This window comes from Coregonus lavaretus (genome assembly GCF_964263955.1).
Source record: "Coregonus lavaretus genome assembly, contig: HAP1_SCAFFOLD_3715, whole genome shotgun sequence".
Lineage (NCBI taxonomy): Eukaryota > Metazoa > Chordata > Actinopteri > Salmoniformes > Salmonidae > Coregonus > Coregonus lavaretus.
In genome coordinates, this window is record NW_028162301.1 from 52501 (window position 1) to 59281 (window position 6781).

The 6781-nt window shown below is 49.8% G+C and overlaps 1 pseudogene across 1 annotated transcript in view; it reads right to left on the reverse strand.

Moving 5' to 3' along the window:
* LOC311119378 (E3 ubiquitin-protein ligase pellino homolog 1-like) overlaps window positions 1–6641 on the reverse strand; it is a 15697-nt pseudogene extending 9056 nt beyond the window's left edge. The window contains exons 1-3 of the transcript XR_014615770.1: window positions 6540–6641; window positions 4063–4259; window positions 3601–3789 (exon numbers count right to left, since the gene is read on the reverse strand). The product of XR_014615770.1 is annotated as an E3 ubiquitin-protein ligase pellino homolog 1-like (transcript). The remainder of the gene's footprint in view (window positions 1–3600; window positions 3790–4062; window positions 4260–6539) is intronic.
* Between the last annotated feature and the right edge of the window lie 140 nt (window positions 6642–6781).

The following is a 6781-nucleotide window of genomic DNA, read 5'->3' on the forward strand; positions in this document are numbered from 1 at the left end:
GTGGATAGAGTCCTCCACCGACACACAGCACCAGGAGGCCAGGGTGGATAGAGTCCTCCACCGACACACAGCACCAGGAGGCCAGGGTGGATAGAGTCCTCCACCGACACACAGCCCCAGGAGGCCAGGGTGGATAGAGTCCTCCACCGACACACAGCACCAGGAGGCCAGGGTGGATAGAGTCCTCCACCGACACACAGCACCAGGAGGCCAGGGTGGATAGAGTCCTCCACCGACACACAGCACCAGGAGGCCAGGGTGGATAGAGTCCTCCACCGACACAGAGCACCAGGAGGCCAGGGTGGATAGAGTCCTCCACCGACACACAGCACCAGGAGGCCAGGGTGGATAGAGTCCTCCACCGACACACAGCACCAGGAGGCCAGGGTGGATAGAGTCCTCCACCGACACACAGCACCAGGAGGCCTGTTTGTCCCATCCCATTTAACATAGACACATACTGTCATATATCCGGTAAATACTACCCTCTAACTGACAACTACAGGCTATACTGCCATAGGCTATAGCCTCAAATCACTGACCTTCACACTAAACCTAAGACATGTCAAGGACAAGCAAAAGGCCTAAACGTTATACAGGAGGGCCCAGGGAAGGTGAGTGACTACACTACTTTATACAGGAGGGCACAGGGAAGGTGAGTGACTACACTACTTTATACAGGAGGGCACAGGGAAGATGAGTGACTGCACTAATTTATACAGGAGGGAGCAGGGAAGATGAGTGACTGCACTACTTTATACAGGAGGGAACAGGGAAGGTGAGTGACTACACTACTTTATACAGGAGGGAGCAGGGAAGATGAGTGACTGCACTACTTTATACAGGAGGGCACAGGGAAGATGAGTGACTGCACTACTTTATACAGGAGCGTACAGGGAAGGTGAGTGACTACACTACTTTATACAGGAGCGTACAGGGAAGGTGAGTGACTACACTACTTTATACAGGAGCGTACAGGGAAGGTGAGTGACTACACTACTTTATACAGGAGCGTACAGGGAAGGTGAGTGACTACACTACTTTATACAGGAGGGAGCAGGGAAGATGAGTGACTGCACTACTTTATACAGGAGCGTACAGGGAAGGTGAGTGACTACACTACTTTATACAGGAGCGTACAGGGAAGGTGAGTGACTACACTACTTTATACAGGAGCGTACAGGGAAGGTGAATGACTACACTACTTTATACAGGAGGGCACAGGGAAGGTGAGTGACTACACTACTTTATACAGGAGCGTACAGGGAAGGTGAGTGACTACACTACTTTATACAGGAGGGCACAGGGAAGGTGAGTGACTACACTACTTTATACAGGAGCGTACAGGGAAGGTGAGTGACTACACTACTTTATACAGGAGGGCACAGGGAAGGTGAGTGACTACACTACTTTAGAACAGTCAACGTAACACTGTCATTTTCCTGTGGCATTATGTAGATCAGTGGTTCCCCACCGGTGTGCCGCAGCCTTGAAGAACTCTCAGGTGTGCCGCAAAACTTTTCCTAATCTTTATATATAATTTTTAACACTCACTTATTAACGTAACCAGTGGAATGCACATGGACTTTTGACTTGAGAGCACTAGTGGCGGTCAGATAAAACATTAAATGTCACATGGTTATATACAGTGGGGAGAACAAGTATTTGATACACTGCCGACTTTGCAGGTTTTCCTACTTACAAAGCATGTAGAGGTCTGTAATTTTTATCATATGTACACTTCAACTGTGAGAGACGGATCTAAAACAAAAATCCAGAAAATCACATTGTATGATTTTTAAGTAATTCATCTGCATTTTATTGCATGACATAAGTATTTGATACATCAGAAAAGCATAACTTAATATTTGGTACAGAAACCTTTGTTTGCAATTACAGAGATCATACGTTTCCTGTAGGTCTTGACCAGGTTTGCACACACTGCAGCAGGGATTTTGGCCCACTCCTCCATACAGACCTTCTCCAGATCCTTCAGGTTTCGGGGCAATACGGACTTTCAGCTCCCTCCAAAGATTTTCTATTGTGTTCAAGTCTGGAGACTGGCTAGGCCACTCCAGCACCTTGAGATGCTTCTTACGGAGCCACTCCTTAGTTGCCCTGGCTGTGTGTTTCAGGTCGTTGTCATGCTGGAAGACCCAGCCACGACCCATCTTCAATGCTCTTACTGAGGGAAGGAGGTTGTTGGCCAAGATCTCGCGATACATGGCCCATCCATCCTCCCCTCAATACGGTGCAGTCGTCCTGTCCCCTTTGCAGAAAAGCATCCCCAAAGAATGATGTTTCCACCTCCATGCTTCACGGTTGGGATGGTGTTCTTGGGTTGTACTCATCCTTCTTCTTCCTCCAAACACGGTGAGTGGAGTTTAGACCAAAAAGCTAGATTTTTGTCTCATCAGACCACATGACCTTCTCCCATTCCTCCTCTGGATCATCCAGATGGTCATTGGCAAACATCAGACGGGCCTGGACATGCGCTGGCTTGAGCAGGGGGACCTTGCGTGCGCTGCAGGATTTTAATCCATGACGGCGTAGTGTGTTACTAATGGTTTTCTTTGAGACTGTGGTCCCAGCTCTCTTCAGGTCATTGACCAGGTCCTGCCGTGTAGTTCTGGGCTGATCCCTCACCTTCCTCATGATCGTTGATGCCCCACGAGGTGAGATCTTGCATGGAGCCCCAGACCGAGGGTGATTGACCGTCATCTTGAACTTCTTCCATTTTCTAATAATTGCGCCGACAGTTGTTGCCTTCTCACCAAGCTGCTTAACTATTGTCCTGTAGCCCATCCCAGCCTTGTGCAGGTCTACAATTTTATCCCTGATGTCCTTACACAGCTCTCTGGTCTTGGCCATCGTGGAGAGGTTGGAGTCTGTTTGATTGAGTGTGTGGACAGGTGTCTTTTATACAGGTAACGAGTTCAAACAGGTGCAGTTAATACAGGTAATGAGTGGAGAACAGGAGGGCTTCTTAAAGAAAAACTAACAGGTCTGTGAGAGCCGGAATTCTTACTGGTTGGTAGGTGATCAAATACTTATGTCATGCAATAAAATGCAAATTAATTACTTAAAAATTATACAATGTGATTTTCTGGATTTTTGTTTTAGATTCTGTCTCTCACAGTTGAAGTGTACCTATGATAAAAATTACAGACCTCTACATGCTTTGTAAGTAGGAAAACCTGCAAAATCGACAGTGTATCAAATACTTGTTCTCCCCACTGTGAATGTATGTATATATATATATATAATTATTTATTTTTGCGAGAAAAAACAAACATATGGGGGATTGGAAGTGATGCAGACAATTACATTGATTGAAGTTACAATCTATCTGCAATATTAAAGCTGATTTACCCCCCACCCCCCCCACCAAAAAAAACGTCTGGGGTGTGAAGACACACTCTCTCACTCTTTCCTCTCTCTCACCATCTTGCCCTGTGTGTGTGTGTGTGTGTGTGTGTGTGTGTGTGTGTGTGTGTGTGTGTGTGTGTGTGTGTACGGGTGTGTCCCTCTCTCTCTCACCATCTTGCCCTGTGTGTGTGTGTGTGTGTGTGTGTACGGGTGTGTCTCTCTCTCTCTCACCATCTTGCCCCGTTGCTGAGCGGAGCGAGTCTCTCGGAGGGTGAAGACATTGCCGCAGACAGAGATCTCTCTCCAGACGCCCGGTTTGGAGTCCTCTGTGAAGCCGTGGCGAGGGTGCATCACCAGCACGCCGTTGGTGGTCAGCCCGTCCATCTGACCGTCACACGTCTTCCATTTAGCTGCCTTCTCCTGACGGGGGGGGGGGGGGGGGACGGGACGGGGGGGGGGGTTAGAGAGGGAAATATAAAGTAAGTTAATATTTTAACAAATCAAATCAAAAGAGAGGGAGGTGAAAATCCCTTTATTTTCATTTTAGTGACACACACACCTCCCCTCCTCCTCCTCCCCCCTCCCCCTCCCCACTCACCCCTAGGAAGATGTTCTTGGAGCTCCCTCCCCCTCCCCACTCCTCCCTCCCCCTCCCCTCCTCCCCCCCTCCCTCACCTCCCCCCTCCCACTCACCCTAGGAAGATGTTCTTGGAGCTGTCGAAGCCTGCAGCGTAGATGCGTGCGGTGTAGGGGGGCGTCCTCTGACACGTGACGCGGCAGGCGAATCGAGAGATGGTGCTCTGGACTGACTGGGTGTCTGAGTTACTCTGGCTCCCTGCCACTGTGTCGGTTACCACAAAGTCTATAGGGCTCTCCGTGGAACGACCAATCTGACAGGACGAGGGAGGGAGGGAGGGAGGGAGGGAGGGAGGGAGGGAGATGGACAGAGAGGGAGGGAGGGAGGGAGGGAGATGGACAGAGAGGGAGGGAGGGAGGGAGGGAGGTGGACAGACAGAGGGAGGGAGGGAGGGAGGGAGGGAGGGAGGGAGATGGACAGACAGAGGGAGGGAGGGAGGGAGGGAGATGGACAGACAGAGGGAGGGAGGGAGGGAGATGGACAGACGGAGGGAGGGAGGGAGATGGACAGACGGAGGGAGGGAGGGAGGGAGGGAGGGAGGGAGGGAGGGAGGGAGATGGACAGACAGAGGAGGGAGGGAGGGAGATGGACAGACAGAGGGAGGGAGGGAGGGAGGGAGGGAGATGGACAGACAGAGGGAGGGAGGGAGGGAGATGGACAGACAGAGGGAGGGAGGGAGGGAGGGAGGGAGGGAGGGAGGGAGGGAGGGAGGGAGGGAGGAGGGAGGAGGAGGGAGGGAGATGGACAGACGGAGGGAGGGAGGGAGGGAGATGGACAGACGGAGGGAGGGAGGGAGGGAGATGGACAGACGGAGGGGAGGGAGGGAGGGAGGGAGGGAGGGAGGGAGGGAGATGGACAGACGGAGGGAGGGAGGGAGGGAGGGAGGGAGGGAGATGAACAGACAGAGGGAGGGAGGGAGGGAGGGAGGGAGGGAGGAGGGAGGGAGGGAGGGAGGGAGGGAGAGGGAGGGAGATGGACAGACAGAGGGAGGGAGGGAGATGGGTGAATAAGGGAGGGAGGGTTTAGGGAGGAAGAGAAATGGGGAGAGAGAGAGAAAGACAGGAGAAGGAAATGTGCTTAGAGACATTGACTCCACAGAGTCCATTCAAAACAGGTAATATGTTATTTATCCACATTATAAACAATCAAGGGGGTGTCCTTGTCCTTCAGGCTGCCTCAGACTACAGAAACAAGCTCCTGCCTCATGGGCCATTCTGACTCGGACAAGGCTTACTTACTTCATATTATAACAAGTAAACACACAACACATCTGAAAGTACACAAGCTAATACATTCACATAAATATAAGAATATGGCTACTTCCCAAATGGCACCCTATTCCCTAATAGTGCACTACAGAGTCCTATTGGCGCTGGTTAAAATAAGTTTAACTATATAGGGCAGGGGGGATTCAACTCTGACCCTACGAGGTCCAGAGCCTGCTGGTTTTCTGTTCTACCTGATCATTAATTTCTCCCACCTGGTGTCCCAGGTCTAAATCAGTCCCTGATTAGAGGGGAACAATGAAAAAATGCAGTGGAACTGGCTTGGAGATCCAGAGGGACATAAGGAATAGGGTACACTACAGACCCCTAAGGGCCCTAGTCCAAAGAAGTGCACTATATAGGGAATAGGGTGCACTACAGACCCCTATGGGGCCCTAGTCCAAAGAAGTGCACTACATTAGGTTGGGTGATTTATCGATGTGTGACATCCATCGTCGATGGTGACGACACGGTGACGTCACAAACGATGGTTTAGCATATTTAAACTTGCCTGCACCTCCAGAGTCTGGCAGCGCTCAGCACAGCGAGCACACAGCATGGCGACATGCCAAACGGCCTATTCCCTAACCGGCATAGCCTTAATGTTCAATACATATGGTAGTTATTAACATAACGCAACAGAACAGTGGAGGCTGTAGAAAGAGTGGAGAGCACCAGAACAGTGGAGACTGTAGAAAGAGTGGAGAGCACCAAAGCAGTGGAGGCTGTAGAAAGAGTGGAGAGCACCAAAGCAGTGGAGGCTGTAGAAAGAGTGGAGAGCACCAAAGCAGTGTAAAATGTCAGATAGGGCCTAACGTGTTTTCCCCTCTCCAATGTGGGATGATCCTGGGCCTTTCCTCTGGCTTATCGTTTTAAACAGAAAGCAGCCTAATGGAAGAAAGAACGTTGCAGATGTGTTTAACCAGATGATCAAGATAAAATAACAATAGCCTACACTTGATACGGATATAATATTTGTTTTTTAAAAGGTAGGCTAATATAACTGATATCTGAGTATTTTTATGGACAAGAGAAACACTACCAAGTTGAAAACCATTCCGCAGCCTAGTCTAGATAAAAAGAACTAGGCCTAACACTGTTTCGTTTTGACGCTAGCTGTGGGCAGATGAAAGCAACATTCACCTCCACAATGCTGTTTACATTGATATCCATACTGAATGAAGCACTCTTTCACTTAATTTAAGGGGGAAATTCACCTTAAAATATGTTTTATGCAACTGGGCCCAGAACTATGAGTGTGTAGTTACCTGGAACATGTCTGTGTTGTTATCATGAGTATACTCCACCACCACCGTCTGGACTCTGGATAACGTGTAGGAGATGCTGTGTTGGTCCTTGTTGCTGATAGCCTGGAGAGGGGAGGGAGGGGGAGGGAGGGAGGGGGAGGGAGAGGGGAGGGAGGGAGAAAAGAGGAACGTTCAGTATAGAAATGTTGAACAGATAAGGTTCTGTCCTCAGCTCTTTCTGTTACGTTTCTATCTGCAAAGTT